General features: G+C 43.7%; 1 protein-coding gene across 2 annotated transcripts in view; it reads left to right on the top strand.

Moving 5' to 3' along the window:
- hivep2a (HIVEP zinc finger 2a) overlaps nucleotides 1-25000 on the top strand; it is a 163237-nt gene that overhangs the window by 68060 nt on the left and 70177 nt on the right. For both annotated transcript variants that reach the window (XM_080452291.1, XM_080452290.1), the window contains one exon: nucleotides 16317-16412. The gene's annotated coding sequence lies outside the window, so the exon portion shown is untranslated. The remainder of the gene's footprint in view (nucleotides 1-16316; nucleotides 16413-25000) is intronic.

Here is a 25000-nt window from a genome sequence, read left to right as displayed (position 1 = left end):
TGACGCCAATCGAGAAGCGCCTATTGCGTTGTAGTTCTTTCACGATTCATCGTGGTTGAATAGTATACAAAAGAACTACTGCTGGCGCAGCTACTCTACGTCATGTAGACACGTCAATATGATTGGTTGATAGACGGTGATAGACAGACGGTCCCATCCAATCAACTGCCAAGTAGCTTGAAAAAAAAAAGGGATCGCCCCCGTCATCGATTGTGCTACTGGGGTCCAGTGGTGGAAAGTAACTAAGTACATTTACTAAGTACTGTACTTAAGTACAATTTTGAGGTATTTGTACTTTACTTGAGTATTTCCAATTTCCAATACATTTACTTCTACTCCACTACATCTCAGAGGCAAATATTGTACTTTTACTCCACTACAATTATTTGAAAACTTTAGTTACTAGTTACTTTTCAGATATAAATTATGATATTATAAAACATACTTTAACCACTTTAGCCCTATTTTATACATAGGCTATTTGAAAATAGCCGATCTACAAGCTCACAACGCGTCGCATCGCGACACGTTGTGAGCTTGTAGATCTGCTATTTTCAAACATTTTAGTACTTTTACTTTCGGTAGTTTAAGTACATTTTGATGCCAATACTTTTGTACTTTTACTCAAGTAAACTTAGAAGTCCGGACTTTTACTTGTAACAGAGTATTTCTATATTGCAGTATTGATACTTTTACTCAAGTAAAACATTTGAGTACTTTTTCCACCACTGCCGGAGTCCCAGATGGAAGTAGCCTGTGAAACAAATGTGACGCAAGCTTCTTCCATCTGGCGGAGTCTGGTTAGTTATATATCGCCTCCCTTTCCGAAGAGAAGTCTGAACGTCGGAAGAAGGAGTATGTATCGCGCTTCACGGGTCCATTTGGAGCTACTTTTTCCACACAAGTTGAAAGAATCTTGTCAATTTCCCTTTGTATAAGCACACACTACTGGATGACATGGACACGAAATGTTGTGTAACCTCCTGTCCTGGACACGAAATGCCGTGTGACCTGCCTGCTGGTTTAAGTGAAAAATAAATGTTATGTATGACTGCTGTGCTTAGTTAGCACAAATGTGTGTGTGTGTGTGTGTGTGTGTGTGTGTGTGTGTGTGTGTGTGTGTGTGTGTGTGCTAGAAGGGGGTCTCCTTACTGCATTTTCCACTGACTCCGGCTGTTTGCTGTTTAATTGGACTCTTCTCTCTCTCTGCCTCTCCCTCCCCCCTCTCTCTCTCTACTTCTGGCTGAACTGTTTCCCTTTCTTTCTTTCTTTCTTTACCTCTTTTTAACCCTTCCTTCTGTCCTTCCATCCATCCATCCATCCTGTTTATGTCCACTTCTGTTTATAAAAGATTCTTCTTCTCTTTGTGTATTCAGTTTTTGAAAGGAAACCCACAGAACCAAACACACCAGAACAGGTTTTCGTGTCTCTCGTTGGGTCGTGTCGGTGTGTTCGTGCTGCCGTTGGATGGAATCTTTACACGGAAACGGTGTTAATTTCGTCGACTAAAACTACGACGAAAAATGTTCGTCGACTACCTTTTTTCACTGACGAAAACTAAATAAAAACTAAATAAAAACTAAATAAAAACTAAATAAAAACTAACCTACGATGACTAAAACTAAGACTGAATATATTGACAATTTCGTCAACAAATAAAAACTAGATGAAAATGTTAGGGAGTGACTACAGTGGAGAAGAGATCCAGTAGAACTAAAAGACAATTTATGTTTGGTTGCGCTCGGGTATTGTCTGAAAATAGCAGATCTACAAGCTCACAACGCGACGCGTTGTAAGCTTGTAGATCTGCTATTTTCAGCATACATCCAAGTGTAAAATCGGCCATTACGACGCCATCAAGGCACCGCCATGATACATTATAGTCGACTAAATCAACTGTAGATTTAGTCGACTATATTCTTATGATAATTAGCCGACTAAAACTAGACTAACAGTAAAACATTTGAGATGACTCAAATATGACTAAAACTAAATGGAATTTTAGTCCTCACCTGATCTGCAGTGACCTTATTAAAAAATCAACACGTCACCGTTTTCATTGCACAAGCATCTCGCCTCCTATCACGTCTGTCTGTCTGTCTGTGGTTCATGGGTTATTTGTCATATTTTGTATCTATAGTAATAGTGGACTTATTTAAGTTCTGTTTTCCTCAGACATTGTAACAGCAATAATAATAATAATAATAATAATAATATCAATGATAATAATATGTACGACATGGGAATACTTTGTTTATATTAATCAAAGATGGCAACAGTATCAAGACATTTTGTCCATTAGTCTGTCTGAGTGTATCACGACTGTCTCACTAAGTATGTCTGTACAAGTGTGCATTTGACCTATATCTGTATCTCTGTCTGTGTGTGTGTGTGTGTGTGTGTGTGTGTGTGTGTTTTGAGGACAGCTGAGAGGAAGCTGACTAGTGTTTGGTAACAAGAGTGTTGTAGTCGAGTTACCACACATACGCACACGCACACGTGCGCGCACGTAAGCAAGCATGCCCTGTCAGCATTTAGAAGTTATTGAAGGGAAACTTTGCAGATTTTGAACCTAAATCAGATTCTGTACTCCCGTCTATATGTGAAACCATGCATTTGACATCATCGTTTCGGGATGAGATACACAGAAGACATAAGATACTTATTTTTTACAACAACAATACATATATCATAAATATAACAATAAATTATGTCTTCGAAATCAGAAAGAGTTTCGCTTTAACCCATTAAGACCTGGAACGCATCTTTGTCATTTTAGATGTCTTTGGCTATTCAAAAATAGTTGATCTACAAGCTGTGTTCACACTGGGCTGACATATATTTTTTTAAAGCGAACATTTTAACTCAAATCCTTGCTTCTGGGGGTCCCTGGAACAACATATTTTGAGATGGGGGTCTACGGCCAAATACATAGAAAACTGTTAGGATTTAGAAGATTTCATCAGCCTCAGGTGTGTAAATGTTTGCTCTACCTCTGGCTGGCTGGCTGTGGAACTGACCGAACAGGCTGACAGGTTCCTTACTTCCTTACATGCATGTTGGCTGGTTGGATATACAGTACATATCATATACCTGTGTGTGTGTGTGTGTGTGTGTGTGTGTGTGTGTGTGTGTGTGTGTGTGTGTGTGTGTGTGTGTGTGTGTGTGTGTGTGTGTGTGTGTGTGTGTGTGTGTGTGTGTGTGTGTGTGTGTGTGTGTGTGTGTGTGTCTGACAGGGCCAGGTGGCTGAATCACCTTGAGGTCTCGTTTTCACACATGAACCCCCCCCCCCCCCCTTCTCTCTGGATTATCTCTTTCTGTGGGGCTTCATTCATGGTTGCTTGCATCATGCTTTCTCTCTCTCTGTTCCCCATTGTTCACTCTCTCTTCTCACTCTCTTTCTCTCTGTCTGCTATCTCCCCTCCTTCTCTCTCTCCCTCCGTCCGTCCCTCTCTCTCTATCTCTGCAGGTCTAAGCCCCCTCACCCCCCGCTCCCCCCCCTCTCTGCCTTCTGTGCTTCAAACTATGCCAGGACCCCACACACACACACACACACACACACACACACACACACACACACACACACACACTCAACAGGGTATGGATGCCTCTGGTAGTTTGGCAAACAGGGCATTGTGTTCACACTGGGCTGACATTATACAGTAGATGGAGGGATGGAAGGAGAAGGGTGTGTGTTGTAGGGGAGAAGGAGGGATGGAGAGATGAGGGAAGGGAAATAGAGAGAGAGAGAGCTATGGTGTGTGTGTGTGTGTGTGTGGGAGGGAGAGGTGGATGGAAGAGAGAGTAAAACGAAGGAGGATTACCACCACAGAGCCTCCTCCAGGCCAAATCCAGGCAGGTCCGGTTTCGTCACTGGAACAGTAGAGAACAGGCTCTGTGCAACGGCAGCCATGTTGGACACCGGCTTCGAATGCTATCAATGCATTGAATGGGAGATTATCACGTTTTATCAGAGCATTGAATGGGCGAGTAGGCGACATACTGACCTACCCGCGATTTATCAGACCATTCATTGGGTGTTATCAGGAGCTACTGACCTACTCGGAGGCGGAGCAGTCCCCACAACATGATTTAAGATTCTGTGCCTATCGGGTAGTTCGGTACATAACTCCAACGGCGCTGAGTAGGCTCAAGCAAACGTCACAGCGTTCGGGACGGCATCTCGCCGGTATGTCGCCTACTTCGCCCATTCAATGGTCTGATAAAAGCTGATAATGTCCCATATTCAATGCATTGATAGCATCCGAATGGGGTGAAATAAATTGGTACCTCTTCCTCACTTCCTTCACAGGTGTGACCAATGATGCTAATGAAGGCTCTGTTCCATTTAGTGTAGCACAGTGTGGTTCTCAAACGTTATTAATTTCAAGGACCCCCATGGCTCTTGAGAGTGTACAAATGGAACCAAATGGACCCTCACGGGTCCATTTGGTTCCATTTGTACACTCTCAGAGTAACACAATCCGTAAGGGGGCCATTTAGAACCCCTTCAAGGAACCTTGAGGGTCCCTGGACCACACTTTTGAGACCCACTGGTGTAGCAGAGTGTTTCCAGTGAGCCAACATGCACAATATAAGCACCCTGACTCTGTTTGACCAGAATACAGATATCATTTTGGGGTGAGAAAAAGAAAACGTTTGAGAACCACTGAACCGTCCATCACTCATACAAGAGGTTTAAAGGGATAGTTCACCCAAAAAAATTACTTATTTTCTATCAATTACACACCCCATGAAGCCTTGAATTCATGGAGATTGATTCGTTTTTGTCCATTCCTAAGCCAATAACTTGATGACCGGCGGAAAGATCCTACACTTTGTGTCTCCTACCAGAGCCGCCCCTGCCCCCCCGGTCATCAAATTATTGTCTTAGGAATGCGACAAAAACGAAAAGAATCTCCATGAATTTTAAACCTTATATACGTTGTTCTCCTCTCCTCTCCTCTCCTCTCCTCTCCTCTCCTCTCCTCTCCTCTCCTCTCCTCTCCTCTCCTCTCCTCTCCTCTCCTCTCCTCCATGATAAATGTGCTGTTGTTGTGTAGCTCTATGTTGGGAAACACAGTGAGATCTTAGCTGGGCCTCCCAAGTCTTTGTCTTCCAAGCCAGAACAAGAAGTCAGCTATTCTCTCTCTCTCTCTCTCTCTCTCTCTCTCTCTCTCTCTCTCTCTCTCTCTCTCTCTCTCTCTCTCTCTCTCTCTCTCTCCTTTTTTCCCCTTCCTCTCAGAGGTGTAAAATTGTGTGTTTGGCCGTGCATTAGAGGGCCAGAGTTCTGTGTGTGTGTGTTTTATTTTTTTGCCTGTAAATGTACTTGCGGCCACAAAAACGCACGCACGCACGCACGTGTGTGTGTGTGTGTGAGGTTGGAATGTGCAGGCTCGTAAGTCACCTCTGATTTTCCACTCCTGCTGGGACACATCCCATTATCAGTTTTATATGAAACTAAGAAATTCCTCTGTAGCCTGTGTGTGTGTGTGTTTGTGCGCGTGTGTGTGTGTGTGTGTGTGTGCACGCACGCGTGTTTGTGTGTGAGTGCACGCATGCACACCTACACGCATGCGCATATGCATATGCGTGTAGGTGGATATTTCCATCAGCTGAGAGCGACTGTGTGTGTGTGTGTTGTCTGGCCTCTTCTCTCTCTTAATGAGGCAATTTAATAGAGGAATAAAACCTGCCCCCCCCCCTCTCTCTCTCTCTCTCTCTCTCTCTCTCTCTCTCTCTCTGCATGGTCAGATTCCTCAGACTCTCATCAGTTGTATTCTCGCTGCACAAACAAACATAACGATGTTGATCGTGTGCTCTCAGAAACCCACTAGCATTCATTTGAACCAATTAATTATGTTCTTCAGCTTCTTCAGTACCGAATTACATCCTACTGACTGTTATAACTCAAGTAGTTTGGTGTGACCAGACTGTGTGTGTGTGTGTGTGTGTGTGTGTGTGTGTGTGTGTGTGTGTGTGTGTGTGTGTGTGTGTGTGTGTCACGGACAGAAAAGGGGAATATTCCACAGTTATTTATTCTCCCCTCTTTATCTTTCATCCCGTCTTTGAAAAATAAAACATAAAGTATACGTTGATGCCAATACATACATACATGTACTTTTACTCGAGTCAAGGTTTGAGCACATGCCTTTTACTTATATAGATCAAGAGCATTTCTACCCAAAAAAAAAACAGGAGTACTTCTTCCACCGCAGAGTTTCTAAGTCTCGCCGATGCTCCGATGGATGGAGCGCCGCCGTCGGGGTCTGGTTTCTCGCGTCGTTGCGACGGTGGAAGATGGTTATTCATGGAAAAGTGGTTTGAACCGAGGAAGTATAGTAGCGCTCACACAAAACAAACAAGAGCTGCTCGCGCTTTGTCGCCAAAACTCGTAAACTTGTATTGTACCGCTTCAACGGTGCAACCCAGAACCCCGACTTTAATGAATAAAACATTATTTTAAAGCAAACTGTAGTAGAGAGTTTGTTAACCATACGTTGTTGAGTCCCTCAGAGCTCTACACTATGGGGTCTTTTTTTTCTTTTCGCTCTAAGTTAACCCATTCAATCCGGGAACATGGCATCTCTGTCATTTTTAGATTTTGTTGGCTATTTTAGAAAAATCGTGAAAAGTTGGGCAAATCTTTGAGTATATATATATATATTTTAAAGCGAACATTTATATACAAATCTTTGCTTCTGGGCGTTCCTGGAACAAAATATTCTAATTATGTTCGTTTTAAATAATACATTTGCACACATTTTTAAGATTTTTCAAAAATAGCAGATCTACAAGCTCATAGCGCGGCTCTCGCTATGAGTTATGAGAGCTTGTATATCTGCTATTTGTGAAGTTTTTTTCCCCCAGAATATGGAGGCTGAGATATAAGTGGTTATTACAACATAGCTAGCACATCTGCAGTGGTTTGAGTACATCTCCATATTCTTCTTTAGAACCTGTCAGGTAAGGACACCTACTGCGTTGACAAATGGTACTGCCTGAAGCTCATAAGCACACCTCCCCCCCCCCCCCCCCCCCCCCCGGATAAGCGGGGATTCCCTCTCGCAAGAGCGGTTCAAGTTAGATCCTGCCTGAAGCTCAAGTACAAGAACTCCCCCCTTGGGCCAAGCGGGCGGGATTCCCTCTCCCGTGCGGTAGAACCGGTCTTGAATAGGTTGTTGGTGTGAAACGCAGCTTTTTAAGTTGCATTGTTCCATGCACTGTCAATTAAACTTTTAGCTGGGTTTTTTACTCCTGTCTTTGTTGCAGTGTGTTCACAGAATCGTGGGCGGCCGGGCAGGTTTTTTAACTGCCCCAGAAGAAGGATTACTATAGTCCACTGGATGCAATTTTGGACTCGCGTTTAAAACTCCAGTCCTGTCCGGTTGAATCTGGTTCGGTCCACTTTCTTCACCAGAGTCTGAGCGCTTTAGGTACATTTTCCTGATCCAAATGTTGAAAACGGACAATTATTTTAAGACTTAAGAGAGAAGAGTGGAGATGGAAGAACACAGCATAGAGAACAAAAGAGAGTGCACAGTAAAATCCTCAGTAATAATTTATTACATATAATTTAATTACACATATGAATTAATCAATTGTAACTCTGAGAGTGTACAAATGTAACCAATTGGACCCCTATGGGGTCCATTTTGTTACATTTATACACTCTCAGAGTTAAATGAACACTAAAGTGTTTTTACAGTGCAGCCCTGGCGAGGCCGTCTTGTCTGGATGGAAAGACAACAAGGGGAATATTCCACTGTTCTTGATTCTCCCTTTTTTCCGTCCCGTCTCTCTATCCTGTCAACCCCCCCCCCCCCCCACACACACACACACACACACACACACACACACACACACACACACACACACACACACACACACACACATACACACACACACACACACACTGACACACCCCCCCCCCCCCAATCTGTGCGTCTGTCTTTGTCTGGGAGAAGGTCACACTCCCGAGTTGTATATTACAGGAAATATGTGAGCAGGCCTGGTGTTTCGGGCATCAACTCGCGAGTTGAAAAACAGTAGAAACTAGCTAAATAACTTTTTTTTTTTTTTGGCTGATTTTCGTTTTTTTCCATATTAACACAGTTCGAATGTTGAGGAAGCTTTCGATCCCAACAGATATCCGTTTTAGAATCATTAAGTGGTTTAAATTACATTACAAACACAGCAGTGTTTCTGTGTGTTTCTGTCGGTCTTGTGGGGGCGGAGAGTGGTTTTAACTTGCAGGGACAACAGTAGCATGAGTGGTTTTGGTTGGTCGTTGGCCCATTGTTCTCCGGTTACAAGCCTAATCCCCGCCCATCAGTTTCGCTCCTCTCTGTGGTGGTGTAAAGTGACTAAGTACATTTACTCAATTACTGTACTTAAGTACAATTTTGAGGTATTTTACTTTACTGGAGTAATATCCACTGGGTGAATATTCAACCTGAGGCTGAAACTAACTTCACCACGGTGGGAAGCGGCTAGCCCTGGTCCAGAGCGTTAGTCAGTTCCCTCAAGTTCCCTCAAGAGTAGTGAAAATAAACAAAACCATTTCGCTACTCACCGAAACAAAGGCTGTTTTGTGTTGTTGAAAGTCTATTCTCGGAGGTGGGAAGCCTCTCAGCACCCCACCTACTCTGTAAAATACACTTTTTGGGCAGAAAATAAAATATGTCCACGAGACGGAAATTATTTTTATTTACTCCACAGTGCCCTCTACAGATTTGGTTAATGGTTAGTTCAAATTGTCCAGATCTGTAGAGGGCGCAGTGGAGTAAATAAAAATAATCTCACTAACGCTCTGGACCAGGGATAGGAAGCGGACAGTATTGCGTCTTTTTCGGGACAGAATCTAGTTGTATAAACAATATAACATTGTAGCGAACACAGCAGCTACAGTAGGTGAGGGCAGCCCCAGCTAAACAACAGGCCGCTCGACGTTCGTATGGGAGTATTTCACTGAAGATGTGGCCAAAACAACAGTGGAGTAACGAGGCTAGGAGCTAGCATTGTTAGCTCGCGTCATGGCAGAACGTACACCTGGTGTTTGCATTTCTCCATGTACAACTCGTACATCTACATAAACGTTCATATTTCAAATATAAAGTGCTTATCTCATGGCCACGGGTGTTATAATTATCTACGGGCCCTCATAAGTACCCGTATCTTCCGTATTGTTCAATAAAAAGCATTTTGATCCGATTGATGGCCATCTCCGGGTTTTTTTTCAACTACGCGGCCGTATCGGTTGGGGGGTGTATTGCACTCCTGATACGTTATAACTCTATGAGAAAATGGCCGCCGATCGGATTAAATGCTTTTTATTGAACAATATGGAAGATACGGGTACTTAGACCCACCCGAAGTGAATGGTAACATCCGTGGTCATGAGGTAAGCACTTTATATTTGAAATCTGAACGTTTATGTAGATGTACGGGTTGTAAATGGAGTGTGCAAACACCAGGTTGGAGTTAATCCAGGACCTATAGCTGGTGCGTATCTTTATCATTAGTAGGTAAACCTCGACTATAGTCGACTACCAGTGGGTCAAATTTAGTGGTGGAAGAAGCACTTGGTGGTAGCAATACCACAATATAAAAAGTAAAAGGCCTGTGCTCAAAATGTTACGTTCAAGCAAAGTAAAAGTACAAAAGTATTGGCATCAAAATATACTTAAAGTACCTAAAGTAAAAGTACTCAAATGTTTGAAAATAGCTGATCTACAAGCTCACAACACGTTGCAATGCGCATTGTGAGCTTGTAGAGTGGCTATTTTCAAATAGCCTATGTATAAAATACCTAAAAAAATGTACTTAAGTACAGTAGCCTACTTGAGTAAATGTACTTAGTTACTTTCCACAGTAAAAATCCGAAAATGGGGGAGTGATTAGAGGAGTGGCTAGGTTGAATAAATTACCCATTGTTCACGCCCATTACCTGGAGCTGAGAGGTGCTAGAAAGTGGAAATCCTTTAGAAGGGATTATCTCAGTTCGGACTATTATAGATGACAAGATTCAAATGATCACATCTTCTTCAAATGTGTTCCAATTTCAATGAATGATACATCATATGAAAGCTTATATTCTGTACTTCAACAATCTGTAATAAAATGAAAAATGAAAAATGCCCCGTTGCTGCCTAAAGCACTGTACCCGCTCACATATACTAGAATCAGACTCCCCCAGACATGACAGGTGACAGAGAGAGAGAGATCATTTTTTATTATTTTAGGGAAAGAGATTTAACCACTTAAACCCTCTATTCTATTAGTTTTGCTCTTCCTCATTGACCTATACCTGTATATTATACCAGTGATAGTTACCTTATGTAGACTATGCGGTCGAATCTGGCAGACGCTGTCACTCTGCATCTTAATCCCATGTACAACGCATTGACCTAACATCCAGACAGTATGTTCTGCTGCTATGCTGCTCACACACCTTACGTCCTTACGTCTTACCTCAGGTACTTACCACCGGATAAGTACTTGTGTTGTGAGCTTGTAGGTCTGCTATTTTTGGCAAAATGTTCTCCCCAAGAATAGGGATGCTGGGGGTTCAATCGGTCAAGAAATAACTGGACTGCAGAAGCCAATGCACAGACTTAAAGGGATGGTTCACTTTTTGTTTTGTTTGTAACTTCAAACTCCATTTTAACCAGGATAGATTCATTGAGAAAATTACATAAGAAAAAAAGTCTTCCCCCCCCCCTCTTCTATGTTTCCTAGAACTGGATAATTGACTGAGGTCATGTGATCAATGACATAAGCAAGGTGTACTTTTGGCTGAGGGGGCGGAGCCAAAAGTACACCTTACTATTAAAGACATAGTTCAATGTTGAAAATGAGTGGTATTTCCCTTTAAGGGCGGCCCTCCACATTGGCATGGTGAGATATGATTGGTTCTCAAAGCAGTGGGTGTAGGCTTTTTTTTAGCGTTGTTTCCAGTAGTGACATCAGTATTGAACACGTAGGTCAGCTGGGGGGAGCGTGGGGTTCAAACTCACGACATTGGGATGTACGTCGGGGGGGGGAATGTGACCACCAGGACCAGATGATGATGTACTGAGTGTCCTTTTCACTCTGTTTACATCTCTCTGCTCTGATCCCCCCCTGTCCTGCACCCAGTGATCCTAGTCTAACTGACAGCCACACTGTGTGTGTGTGTGTGTGAGTGTGTGAGTGTGTGTGTGTGCGCGTGTGTGTGCGCGTGTGTGTGTGTGTGTGTGTGTGTGTGTGTGTGTGTGTGTGTGTGTGTGTGTGTGTGTGTGTGTGTGTGTGTGTGTGTGTGTGAGTGAGTGAGTGAGTGAGTGAGTGAGTGAGTGAGTGAGTGAGTGAGTGAGTGAGTGAGTGAGTGAGTGAGTGAGTGAGTGAGTGAGTGAGTGAGTGAGTGAGTGAGTGAGTGAGTGAGTGAGTGAGTGAGTACTCGGGGCTGTAAGTGGCTTAACATGCACCACGGGGAAACGGCAGCTGCATCAGTTACGTAAGAGACACTGCTCTGCTGTGTGTGTGTGTGTGTGTACATGTACTGTATGTGCACGTATTTGTGTTGTTGTTGTGTCCGTGTGTGTGCAACCCCTTTCTCTCTCTCTCTCTCTCTGTCTCTCTCATTTCAGCTGAAGATCTGCCATGATAATCTCATCATTCTCTCCGTTTGATCTTTTTCATTCACCTTCATTCTCTTCATTTCTTTCCAAACCATACACATTATTACGTGACACATTATGAGCTCACATTTCCCGCTATCGTTGAACATAGATAAGTAAATGACGTTTAAATGATTAGGGCTTTGGTCCATTTGGCCTGATGGTACATTATTTATTTTGATTATTAGTATCGGACATGGTCAGTCATTTATTTGTGTATTTCGGTATTGGGTTTCGTATGTTATTTGTCCTATCTGCCCAGTGCAATTATTTTTATTACAAAGCCTAAAGTGCAAACAGAACATTTTGTTATGTCCTAGAGGTTCACACCTATGATGACCCTTCTGTTGTTGTGGTCCGCAGGCCGGCCGGTGCCATATTGCGGTGGGGATGGGACTATTAGCACATTGTGTGCCAGAGGTTTATTAAAACAGGGTACATCTAGTGCCAGCATAGCTTACCATTTACGCTGATATGTTGCGTGCTGTAGAAGCCCAGACGAGGACGTGCATGGCATGTAAACAAAGCCTGCGTGCGAGACGGCGGAGGGTCCCGACTAACGCCTGGACCAATAATATTGCCAACGCGATCCTCCATTGCAGAGTGATCGCCGATCGAAAACGGCTCACTTCCACCACGTTAAAAAGAAATGGAGATATGAAGCTTTTAGTCAAGGAGTTAACATGGGAGCGGACGACAGGAAGCTTTTTTTGACATGGATCCACATCCGGCCTCTCCTTCTTAGAGACTCCTTGGATGATCCCAAAGTTTCGTTAGAGCGCCCCACGTGGAAAAATAAAATAAAAATGGCCAAACCGGTCCGGACCTTTTATGGCACACAATGTGTTAACAGGCTTTGCTATTTAAAATGTCTCCCCAATTTAGTCGTTATGCCAATTGATTCCTCCCCACACACATTTCTGTGTGTTGTCATTGCTGTTGTATCCTACTGGCTCACCTGCCAGTGAGGAGCCTCCACCGGGAGGACGTAGAGCCTTCGTTCTACTCCTCCCGCCCAACACTCCCTGCGGACGGGTGCCGATGAGATCTACAAGCTCATAGCGCGGCACTCGGTGCCGCCGCGCTATGAGCTTGTAGATCTTCTATTTTTGGGCGGTGTAGCCGCCCCTATAAGTGGGGTTGGGACACCTCATTAGCTGTATTGTGATTGGCTCATTAGTACACCCCTAGCTGTACTGTGATTGGCTGACTCTATTGGCTGACTCTATTCAGCACTGTGATTGGCTAGCGAGACACATGATGACATTAATAACCTATAAATAGGATTATGCACTTCAAAAAATATATTTTTTTTAAAAGTGAGCTTCCATCACTATGATGACCACTGTGATGACCACACCGCCCACTTCACACTGGGTGTGATTTTTTAATAGCTAAAGTATAAAATAATAGTTAAAGTGGTTAAAATGATGATTAACTACTTTTGCTGGGGACCCCCTGGTACCCCACCAAGGACCCCTGGGGGTCCCCAGACCCCACTTTGAGAACCAATGCATGTAATATTTGGCTATTGAATTATTTGGCTGCTGTATTATTTGTGGTTTGAAAGGCAGCAACTGTTACAAAAAGCCAACACACAGGAAATAGTGTGGGGAAAATATAAACCTCTAGCGCGTGCTATGAGCTTGTATATCTGCTATTTTTGAATAGCCAGTGTCTGTATAGGCGAGGTATGTGATGGTCTTCTTGGGCAACACCAGTGAAGGGGATGGATGTCTGAGTAAAACATTTATAGTCGGCTGTCATGTGCTCTCTCTCTCTCTGTGTGGAACACTTCTGTCTGAATGAATGGAAAGTCACAATGCTGCCTCAGCTCAACCTTGACCTCGTTGTGTGTGTGTGTGTGTGTGTGTGTGTGTGCGCTCGCGCGCGTGTGTTTAGAATTTGAGAAATAGACATTGTTAGGACCATTTCCCTGGTTCTCATATGAAAAATTGCTGTTTCATGCTTAAAAAAAAAGATTTTTAGACATAGTTTTACAACAAGAACAAGATTGGGGTTAGGATTAGACATTTTAGAGGTTAGATTTAGGGGTTGACATTAGAGTTAAACATGATTTATACTCGGGTTGCCGTGCCAGTGTCATGCATGGATGTGTCTGTAAGTGCCCGTGGTTTGTGTGTCTCTGTCTTATGCGTTACTAACTTTCTATTTCTCTTAATTCTAACTTTCTATAATGTTTTTTTGCGTACGTGTGCGTCTCTGTCTGTGTGCATGCATGTTTTTTTTTTTGGTGTGCAAAAACGCTATAGTCGACTAGCCTATTGGCTCTATGGCTCTCAGCCATATTGGAAAGAAACTGGACCTCTTCCTTACTTCCAGGTGTTACCAATGATGCTAATTAAAGTTGTGCTCCATTCTGGTCAAACAGAGTCAGGGTGCTGATGTTGTGCGTGTCGGCTCACTGTGGAAACACACTGCTACACCAGTGGGTCTCAAAGTGTGGTTCCAGGTACCCTTATGGTTCCTTGAGGGGGTTCTAAATGGCCCCTTTACGGGTGTGTAACTCTGAGAGTGTGCAAAAGGACATGGGTCCATTTGGCTCCATCTGTGTTGCAGATTAAACTTGTTCATAGATTTCATAGATAACTCCATAGGCTTGTTTGACAGTGCTATCATCAGTGTGGTGCAAATGAAAGTATTTTGTCTGTTTATACATGATGTTTTTCTATTGATTATGTCAGATTCATGACACGTTGTAAGTTACCAGTTACTGAAGTTGTCAACTAAGTGTAGTGGCGTTCAAAGGTAATATTCTCATGAGTTGTAGAAGTCGGTTAGCCCCATTCAACCCGGAAAAAAAACATGCATCCGGTGCCAGTACTGCTCCCGGTTCGGCTACAATGGGAAAACATGGCCACAGGCTGGCTAAATAAGCGTTTTAAACGGGTTGTTTCGTGCCGGACCAAAAAGTTAGGGTTCCGTGCCATACCTCAAACATCTGTACAGTTTGGAAACTACCAGGAGTTTTTGGATACGATGTGGCAAAAAGGGTAATCCACGGACCATTTGCGGCCGTTCCACCGATTCCGGTATAGAGCTCGCAGTGGAACCTCATCTCGGAGCTGTATAGCGGATTGAGAGATTCGTAATGGGGCTAGTAGGAGTAGGTGTGTTTTAAAAAAAAGTGGACATGATAGCTCAAGTAAAGTAAGAAGGTACCTCAAAATAGTACCTAAACACAGTACTTCAGTAAAATGCACTGTAGTTAACTTTCCACCGCCGCGTGTGTGCGTGTGCGTGCATGCGCGCGCGCGTACGTGTGTGCACGTGCGTGCGCGTGTGTGTGTGACAGTATTTCCCCCGGCTAACCCCTGTTAGCAGCAGACAGACAGGAGCAAAATGACTGGCCCTCGGAAAACAATCTCTGATCCTATAAACCGCTCTGAACTCGTCGAGGCTGTAAAGCCTAAAGGAGAGGAGGAGGAACAAGGACAATGCTGCTCGCCCCCCCTTCCCCCCACCCCCCACAATAAAAAAACGGTGTTTGTGTTTCCGATGTGTGCGCACGGTGACGCACATGACATGACACACGCGTGTGTGTGTCCAGAGAGGCTACAGAGCTCACATGGATGAATGGAAGGAACTGTTGTGTTGAGATTACAGTCGTTTCCCCCCCTGTCTCTCTCTTTCTCTCTCTCTCTCTCTCTCTCCCTCTCTCGTTCTCTCTCTCTCGTTCTCGTTCTCTCTCTCTCTCTCTCTCTCTCTCTCTCTCTCTCTCTCTCTCTCTCTGTGTGCAGATGGCCCTCTCTCCAGGGGTGGAAAAAGTACTCTTTTTTTTTTTTACTTATGTAAAAGCGCTGTATCAATAATGCAATGTAGAAACACTCTGTTACACAAGTCCAGTAATCAAAATATATTTAAAGTAGTGAAAGTAAAAGTACTCAAGTTATCATAATGTCTCAAATTTGAAAAATAAAGTTTAAATAGGGCTGAAGTGGTTAATGTATGTTTTGTAGTAATAATCAAAATCTTCAAAATAACTAGTAACTCAAGTTTTCAAATAATTGTAGTGGAGTGAAAGTACAATATTAGTGATACTGAGATGTAGCGGAGTGAAAGTATAGAAAATTGGAAATACGCCAGGTAAAAGTACCTCAAAATTGTACCGAAGTACAGTACTTGAGTACATGTACTTACATTCCACTCTCTCTTTCAATCTGAGGCATGTCGGTACATTACTTTGTGCACTGAGGCATGTTGGGTACACAAGACTGAAACAGTACTTCCTTCCTGCAAAGGAAACCTAATGTGTGAACCCGACTGGTACTGTGTGTGTGTGTGTGTGTCCGCGCGCGTGTATGTGCGTGCGTGCGTGCGTGCGTGCACGTGCGCGTGTGTGCATTTGTACTCTTTTTGATAATAATGGGGGAGTCCACTTCACACCTCCGGTGACCACTTCCTGTTTACTTCCTGTTAGCAACCAGCCTCTCACACACGCACGCACGCACACACACACACACACACACACACACACACACACACACACACACACACACACACACACACACACGCACCCACACACACACTCACACACACACACACACACAGTTTGGCGTCACTAGTTCAGGTCATGTGCACTATAAGGGTCATGTTCATGTGTCTTGTCTTTCTGTTTTTTTTTCCTCCTCCGTACAGGAAGAGTGAGGGAGGGCTCCACAGCAGAGCAGAGACACGTAGGAGACCACCGTCGTGTTGTTGGTGGGGGGTCCCGTCTCGTCTGCACACCTGCAGGTAGGACCTTACATTAAAGAGGCATCAAAACACTCTCACGGTTAGTTTAACTGACCGTGAGAGAGAATGTAACATACACTGAGAGAGTGTATGTTACATTTGTACACTCTCAGAGTTACAAATGAGATGAATTAAGCGTTGTGTTTGGGGGTCCCCATCCTGACTTTAAATGCCCCACTGACCCAAACCCAGAGTGTTAGTTTAACTCTCTGAGAGTGTACAAAATTTTGGAGAAAGCCGTACTTCTACAGCTTCAGTCATTTTTAATTACACAAAATCTCCTTGAGGTTTTTCAATCTGGTTTCAAAGCCTTTCACAGTACAGAGTCAGCCCTTTTAAGAGTTGTAAATGACCTTTTAAGAACCACTGACCTTGGTGATCCTGCGATCCTTGTGCTTTTAGACCTCACAGCTGCCTTTGACACGTTACAACACAGCATTCTCCTCTCACGTCTAGAGTGCTGTGTGGGTGTCGGAGGCACTGCTTTAAAATGGTTCAGGTCCTATCTGTCAAACAGATCGTTCTCTGTAGCCCTAGGTGACTCCTCTGCCCCTCTCCCATGTGGAGTCCCGCAGGGCTCAATTCTTGGTCCCATCCTTTTCTCCCTGTACCTCCTCCATCTGGGTTTGATTTTTAAAAAGCATGGCATTCCCTACCATTTCTATGCAGATGACTCGCAGATATATATGCCCCTGAAAAAAAATGACGCCTCCTCCATGAACACACTGATGGACTGTCTGAAGGACATAAAAGCATGGATGGCCCTGAACTTCCTTAACTTTAATGAAAGTAAAACAGAGGTCATGGTGTTCAGACCCAGCACCGCCTGCGACACCTCCTCTCTGGATCTGGGCCCCCTGCAGCCTTTTCTAAAACCAGTGGTCACTAGCCTTGGTGTCAAATTGGACAGTGATTTTAAGTTTGAGAAACAGATAAACTCTGTTGTTAAATCCAGCTTTTATCAGCTGAGGCTCTTAGCTAAAGTCAAGTCTGCTGTAACCGTCTCTGATTTTGAACGTCTCATTCATGCCTTTATCTCAACCCGACTCGACTACTGTAATGCACTCTATGTTGGCATTAGCCAAGCCTGTTTGTCTCGATTACAGTTAGTCCAAAATGCGGCCGCCCGCCTCTTAACAGGGACACGGAAATTTGATCACATCTCCCCCATTCTTGCCTCCCTACACTGGCTCCCTGTTCGGTACAGGATTCAGTTCAAGACTTTAATGTTTGTCTTCAAATCTTTAAATGGGCTGGCACCATTATACATTTCAGAACTGCTACCTCCCAATAATGGTACAAGGGTCTTGAGGTCTACTGACCAGTCACTCCTTAAAGTCCCAGCAACTAAATTGAAAACACGGGGAGATAGGTCATTTTCCGCCATAGCGCCCACACTGTGGAACAAGCTGCCACCCCATGTTAGAGAGTCTCAAACCCTGCCTGTGTTTAAATCACGTTTGAAAACTCATTTGTTCTCCTTGGCCTTTGAAAATTCAACTTGAGAAACTGCCGCTTTCCCCCAGGCATTGTGTCAATCGTTGTCTTGTTCATTGTGTGTGTTCTCTTGTATTATTGTTTATTTTAGTATTTTATTGAGTGTACAGCACTTTGGTTCAACACTGTTGTTTTTAAACGTGCTATATAAATAAAGTGGATTGGATTGGATTGGATACAAATGGAACCAAACCCTCCACGGGTCCATTTGTCTTTTCTTTTTTTTTTGCACCCTTCTCAGAGTTACAAATGGATAAGTTAGTGAACACTGAGGATTTAGTTTTTCGTACTTACGTAAAAAAACACAAAAAGTTAAAATATAGAGATAATAGGTTTCTGCCAGACAGCAAGAGCAGGTTAGAAAGTGGTTTCTGCATTGTGTTGAAGCCAGTTTAGTGCTTACAGTTCAGCGGTCAGAGGGTTGACTGGCTGCTGGTTCCACACTTTTAGACTGTGTTGCTATTGTTGTGGGAACCAGATTGCAGGTATAATTGTGATTTGAACTTGAGTGATTTTGATAATGGCTGCAGTTATGTAGCACACATACAACCACTCTGGACCTAACCCAGAAGAATTACAACCACATCCAGGAATTGAATTACAAGCTACTGCTGTAAATCTCCCTCGCTCACTCACTCACTCACTCACTCACTCACTCACTACCTCCCTCGCTCACTCACTCACTTGCTCACTCGCTCGCTCGCTCACTCACTCACTCACTACCTCCCTCGCTCACTCACTCACTACCTCCCTCGCTCATTCGCTCACTCACTCATTCACTCACTCACTCACGCTCTCTCTCTCTATCTCTCATCATTTGGTTTCAGCACTCCCCGCTATTTCAAGGTTGAAAGTGTGTGTGTGTGTGTGTGTGTGTGTGTCTCAGTACAATATCGCTGTCCTCCCATTCAAGCTTAGACACGACTCCAGAAAGATAAATATAGACACTCATTGACCTGCGGCTTCTCTCTCTCTCTCTCTCCCTTCCCCTCATCATCTCTCTCTCCGTTCCTGATAACCGTCTTGATGTTGTTGCAGCTGTCTTGCTGTACTTGGCTTAATGTTCATACTGTACTACCATATCAGGGAGTGTGTGTGTGTGTGTGGGGATACACTGCCCACATTAAGAGGAGACAGCGTGTTGCGCTAGGCTACAGCTATTTTTCACTGTCACCGCTGTAGAGCAATGTATAACACAATTGCCGGGGGGGCGGGGGGGTTGAGGTTGTAGCTCGGTTAATTGTCGCAGAACCGCGGGCACGCACGCACACACACGCACACACACACATACACAAGGTAAAATCCTCACCATTACTTTGAACCCGAGTGCGTAAAAACAGACCCAAATGGACCATTACTCTTTTTTACTTTTACAGTTGATGTATTTGTTAACACCAGAGAGTGCACAAATGTAACCAAATGGACCCTTTGCGGGTCCATTTGGTTACATTTGTGCACTCTCTGGTCTTTACCCCGGAGGCACCGTGACCTATGGCACCCCGTTTTGGTGACGGCGGCCGGCCGGGCGCATGAGGAATTGAAAGTTGAAAGTTGCGGTTTCACAAGGAGTGTGTAAGCAGCTGGAGGAATGGTGGCATTAGGCTAGCGGTGACAGAATCCTGCTTTACACAACAGTGTCACACTGGGAAACCCAGGGGTCACCCTGTTGCCAGCGTTGCCACATTGTTTGTCTGGACCGCACAATGTTGTAAACTGAAATGTAATTTAGATAGCATGTCATTTAGATAGGATCATTGTTTACCTGGTATCCTAATAGCAGTGGTGGAAAGTAACTAAGTACATTTACTTAAGTAACATTTTGAGGTATGTGTACTTTACTTGAGTATCTCCAATTTCCAAAACTTTTACTTCTACTCCACTACATCTCAGAGGCAAATATTGTACTTTTACTACGCTGCAATTATTTGAAAACTTTAGTTACTTTCAAGATTTTGATTATTATTACAAAAAATACATTAACCACATTTCAGCCATTTGAAAATAGCTTGTAGATTTGCTATTTAAGACACACTGTCTCTCTGCATTGTATGTATGTTTATGTAGGATTAAAAAGGACACGTCTTAAGCACTTAAACCCTAATATGTTTCGTTCACTGGTCAGAACGAAACAGTACGACACCTCAATCGTACGACAAAATGTTAGAGTAGCTTGAGGTCAGCTTTAGGCATATTTTTTTCTGAGGTTAAGGTCAGGTCTAGGCATACTTTTTAAACGCTTTCCTCATACCTGAACAAAGTAAAACTGAGTAAAAGCGGAACAAAAAACGAGTCAATTCCTAACATTAAAACTACTTCAAACTTCAAAGTGGAAAACCTGAAGAATAATGAATATTTCAAAACTATGAACTCATACACCTTGTGCGTACACACACACACACACACACACACACACACACACACACACACACACACACAGAGAGGGTTGTTGTGTAACACTTCATCATAAGCCGTGTGATTTAGATGGAGCTGCGGGGCCTGACGTCAGGGCAATGCACTAATTGTCCAGTCAGAGGTTAAGATCTGGACTTATATCCTCATTCCACATAACATGGTCACAGTGTGGTGTGTCAAATCACCCTGAGCACACAGCAGCCCACTGCTCACTGTGGTCATCATGTCCTATCTTCATTAAGAGAGAGAGGGGGGGAGAGGGGGAGAGAGAGAGAGGGAGAGACAGTGGGTCACGGACACACAGACCTAAAAGCTCACAACGCGAGCTTGTAGATCTGCTATTTTCACTTGTTTGGGTCCCAGGCAAACATCTAATTTCTCTGTTAGGTTTTGAGCTAATACCTTTGGGAACCCCTGCTGTTGAGCCACTACATACTGTAAGCCCCATTGCGGTGATTTTGAAATGGCAAAATAAAAATGGTATTTATCCAAAGTGCTTTACACAACATCGTTTCTCAAACCCTGAGGGTCCTCCTCCGGACCACTGCTCTACAACGTGCATCAACTCATTCACACACTGACGGTAGAGGAAACCAATGCGAGGCACTAACCCCGCCCATCAGGAGCAGTTAGGGGTATTCAAATAGGGCTTTAGTGGTCGATTTTTAACAGCACTGTCCATCGAGAGTGTCATCGTGTCATACGTTGTCATGACAACACAGCGATTAGCCAATCACAGGTCTTAATTGTCACTCACCGAGCTTCCTCATTCCATGGTACTAAGTCGTAACGTCTGACGATTCTGTCATTTCCTCATTCAGTCGTGTTTCTTCTTCCACTGAATGAAATGTCATTCTGGGCGCAAAACGCTTGTTGCCAAGACAACTCCCGTCTAGTGGGTCTAGATGTCTAGCATATTTGATTGCTGTTGTACCCTACTGGTTCACCTTGCCGGCGAGGAGCCTCAACCGGGAGGACGCAGCGTCCGTCCGTCCCGCTCCTCCCGCCCAACACTCCCTGCTCACAGGTGCCGTCCTAGCCCTGACGTGCGGTGACAAATATCACCTTCTCACCACCCTCGGCTTCCCTCCCCCGAACACGGGCTATTTAAGTTTGTATACTATAGACCAGTGGTTTTCAAACCTTTTCATTTCCATTATTTATTCGGCATTTGAGCCACGGAACCACCCTTTGACGAGATTTAGCCTCTCAGACCCAAAACGTAGAATATTTTGATATCGTTGGATAAGATTTTGTCCACAATTCCATGCTGTATTGATGTTGGTACCATAGGAGAGATAACAGGCAAACATTGATCAAAATAACAATTCTTGAATTAAGTAATGCAGATGTTTAACAATAATTTAACTCTTGAGAGCGTAAAATGAAACCAAACGGACCCGTAAATTTGGTTATATTTTACGCTTTCAGGAGTTAAAGATCTATATAAGGGTCCATTTGGTTACCAACTCTCCATCATTTAGCTGGGGACCACCTGGAACCCCCTCAAGGACCACTGGTTGAGAACCACTACTATAGACACTCAGACATCCGCTCTATTTTTTATACAACATTTCAGAGCTTCCGAAGTGCGTTTTTTACACTAGACTAGGTGGAAGCGTTTGAAGGTTGTTAGACTCAACACATCTGTGGAGAGAGAGAGAGAGAGAGACCAGGGGGATCGATGGCTCTTCAAGGACCATTAGAGACTGATCCTCAACATGTGGAATCATTTAATGTCACAACATGTCCGTCTGTTTGTCTCCAGTCACTTTAGTCGGTGCGTGTATTGCTGAAACGACAATCATTACGCAATAACGTGGAACTAATATTGAAGTGGGACTAATTTGCGTTTGCGTGTCTCCAAAGGACGCCGTAGTCAGTGTGTGTGTGTGTGTGTGTGTGTGTGTGTGTGTGTGTGTGTGTGTGTGTGTGTGTGTGTGTGTGTGTGTGTGTGTGTGTGTGTGTGTGTGTGTGTGTGTGTGTGTGTGTGTGTGTGTGTGTGTGTGTGTGTGTGTGTGTGTGTGTGTGTATGTGCGTGCGCATTTTGATGTATTTCCCATCAGTAGTGGTCTGGTCATCAGAAACCCAGCCTCTTCCCAGAATCCCTCTAGTGACTCACTAGTAATAAAAAAGTACGACTCAGCAATCTTCACTCACCGAAAAACAAAATTCAAAGATGAAACAAAAAAAACCAAAGCATGCTTAATAATACTGAGTAAGCTGCAGCCTCCTCCACCGGTCAGCCAGGTGTTGGCATCATGCTTCTACAAAACTACTGGTTCCAAAACAATGGGTTCGGGACGCTGTGAGTATATTTCCAACAAAACAAAACTTTTTTTTGGAATTGCGTACAATGGCCCCCAATGGAAACTTTTTGTGGTATCTTTTTAAGCAGAGCTTTTTTGACTGCACCGCCATCCTGTTATCAAACATGTTAATGTTTGATTAAGTATTCAATCAATCAATCAATCAATCAATCAAACAAACTGTTTGAATGATTGAAACAAACTGTTTGAATGATTGATTGATTTCAACTGCTTTCAGAAGTATGTTCTCAAATTTGGTGGTCAGGTTGTGCTACACATTAGTGCCTAGATATTAAACTGGCGGCCCACTAGGGCCTGTCTTGTGGCCCCTGGAGCAAATTGTTCGTTTTTTTGGGGGGTTTAGTGAAAGTTACAGGTATGGTGTGTGTGCGATATGAAATGTGAGTTTGCCATAATCACAGTAATCCTTAATCATATTCCATCAAGGGCTTTTGGAGAGAAATGAGACAATGAGGCTTTTCTTGGTACTCAGTCACTTTACAAAACAGAACAAAAAATAAAGGACTTTATTAAGAGAATAGTTAACCCATTAAAAGGCTATAAACTAAGCAAAGAAAACATTAAAATGAAAAGGCCAAGAGGGGGATTAGAATTAGGCGGGGAATGCGAGTCTGGGTGGTTTTTTTTTCACCACTAAACGAACACTCAGGATTTGAGTGTGTAGTGTGTGGAAGGCTGCCACTGTGAACCCATTAATGTAAAGAGCTGAACTTTCTAAAATCCACCTTAACATCATTCACCGCTCTTTCATGTGTCTGTCTGTTTATCCATCGCTTCCTCTGCTTCCTCTGCTTCCTCTCTCGCTTTCTTTTCCTCTCTTCTTATTTTTGCCGTATACAATCAGCTATTTTCGCTACTTTTGCGTAACAATCTTGTACGTAGGCTTATTCATTTAGGGGGAGAAAAAATTAAACATATGTCGCTGCCGGTCAGATGGAGTGAGGAGAGAAGGAGAGACATCTCTCCGTCTAATTGGTGTCAGAGGTTCATCACTGAGCCCCACCCACTGAACTGTGTGTGTGTGTGTGTGTGTGTGTGTGTGTGTGTGTGTGTGTGTGTGTGTGTGTGTGTGTGTGTGTGTGTGTGTGTGTGTGTGTGTGTGTGTGTGTGTGTGTGTGTGTGTGCGTGCGCGCGCGCGTTTTTGACAGCATGTGGTTCACATCTGGTTCCGCCCAGTCCCTCAATACTGACTTCATACTGACCTCTTTCTTTCTTTCCTTCCTCCATATATACCTTTTGCTCCAGCCATCTCTCCTTCCCTCTATATCTCTCTGTCATTACGACACCTTGGCCTGACCCTTATCCCTGTGTGTGTGTGCGTGCGTGCATCTGATGTGTTGAACATGTGACCATGATGTCATGACCACATCTTTTCCTGCAGGGATTCCATGTCCATACGGTCATCCTGCAGCTCTCTCTTTCTCTTTCTTTCTCTCTCTCTTTCTCTTTCTCTTTCTCTCTCTTACTCTCTCCAAACTACTGGGCAGAAAAGGAAATAAGGGAGCTAACAGAAAGTGTGTGTGTGTGTGTGTGTGTGTGTGTGTGTGTGTGTGTGTGTGTGTGTGTGTGTGTGTGTGTGTGTGTGTGTGTGTGTGTGTGTGTGTGTGTGTGTGTGTGTGTGTGTGTGTGTGTGTGTGTGTGTGTGTGTGTGTGTGTGTGTCGTGTGTGTGTGTGAACCAATAACCCGACACTCGTACAGGATCGGATCCATGTTCATCCATGTTTTTTTTTTCTTTTTCATCAATCGGTTGTGTCCGTGTCGGGGTCCCGCTCTCTCTTTGGCTCCGATCCGAGAAGACCCCCCCCCCCCCCCCCCCCCGCGCGCTCAGCACTGATCAGGAGAGAAAAGGCATGAAATGCTGGTGATGGTTATTATAGGCTGACCTGGGATCAGATAATCATCAGATTACAACACCAGTATGAAATAAGGGGGAAAAGTCGAGCTGCATGCATGAGTCAGAGCGGAAGCGATCGTAACTGCTATGCACATCAGTTTTGAAAAGGAATGACTCATTTTTGTATCTTTTTATTTTTTCATTGAATACTTTATTAGTCAAAAAATGTAAACATCACGGCGGTACAGTAAATCATTTACTGTAGGATAAAAGGATAACACAAAAAAAGTTTCCATTGTTGTCCTATGTATTTAATTCATCAACAGAGCATAGAATATTATCAAAGGGATGTATCACATTCAAACATGTTTGGGGTCATTTTAACGGCAGTTTTTAAGTTGCTTGATTCAATATTTAGATATTTGATATGAATTTTATCAGACACGCCCCCTTCCTATACAAACCCATTGTAACTTCAAACTCCATTTCAACCATGTTAGATTCACTGAAAATC

Source organism: Gymnoscopelus braueri (assembly GCF_963280865.1).
Source record: "Gymnoscopelus braueri genome assembly, chromosome: 16".
NCBI classification, from domain to species: domain Eukaryota; kingdom Metazoa; phylum Chordata; class Actinopteri; order Myctophiformes; family Myctophidae; genus Gymnoscopelus; species Gymnoscopelus braueri.
Note: the sequence above shows the minus strand (reverse complement) of the source record. Positions and strands in the feature narration are given on the sequence as shown.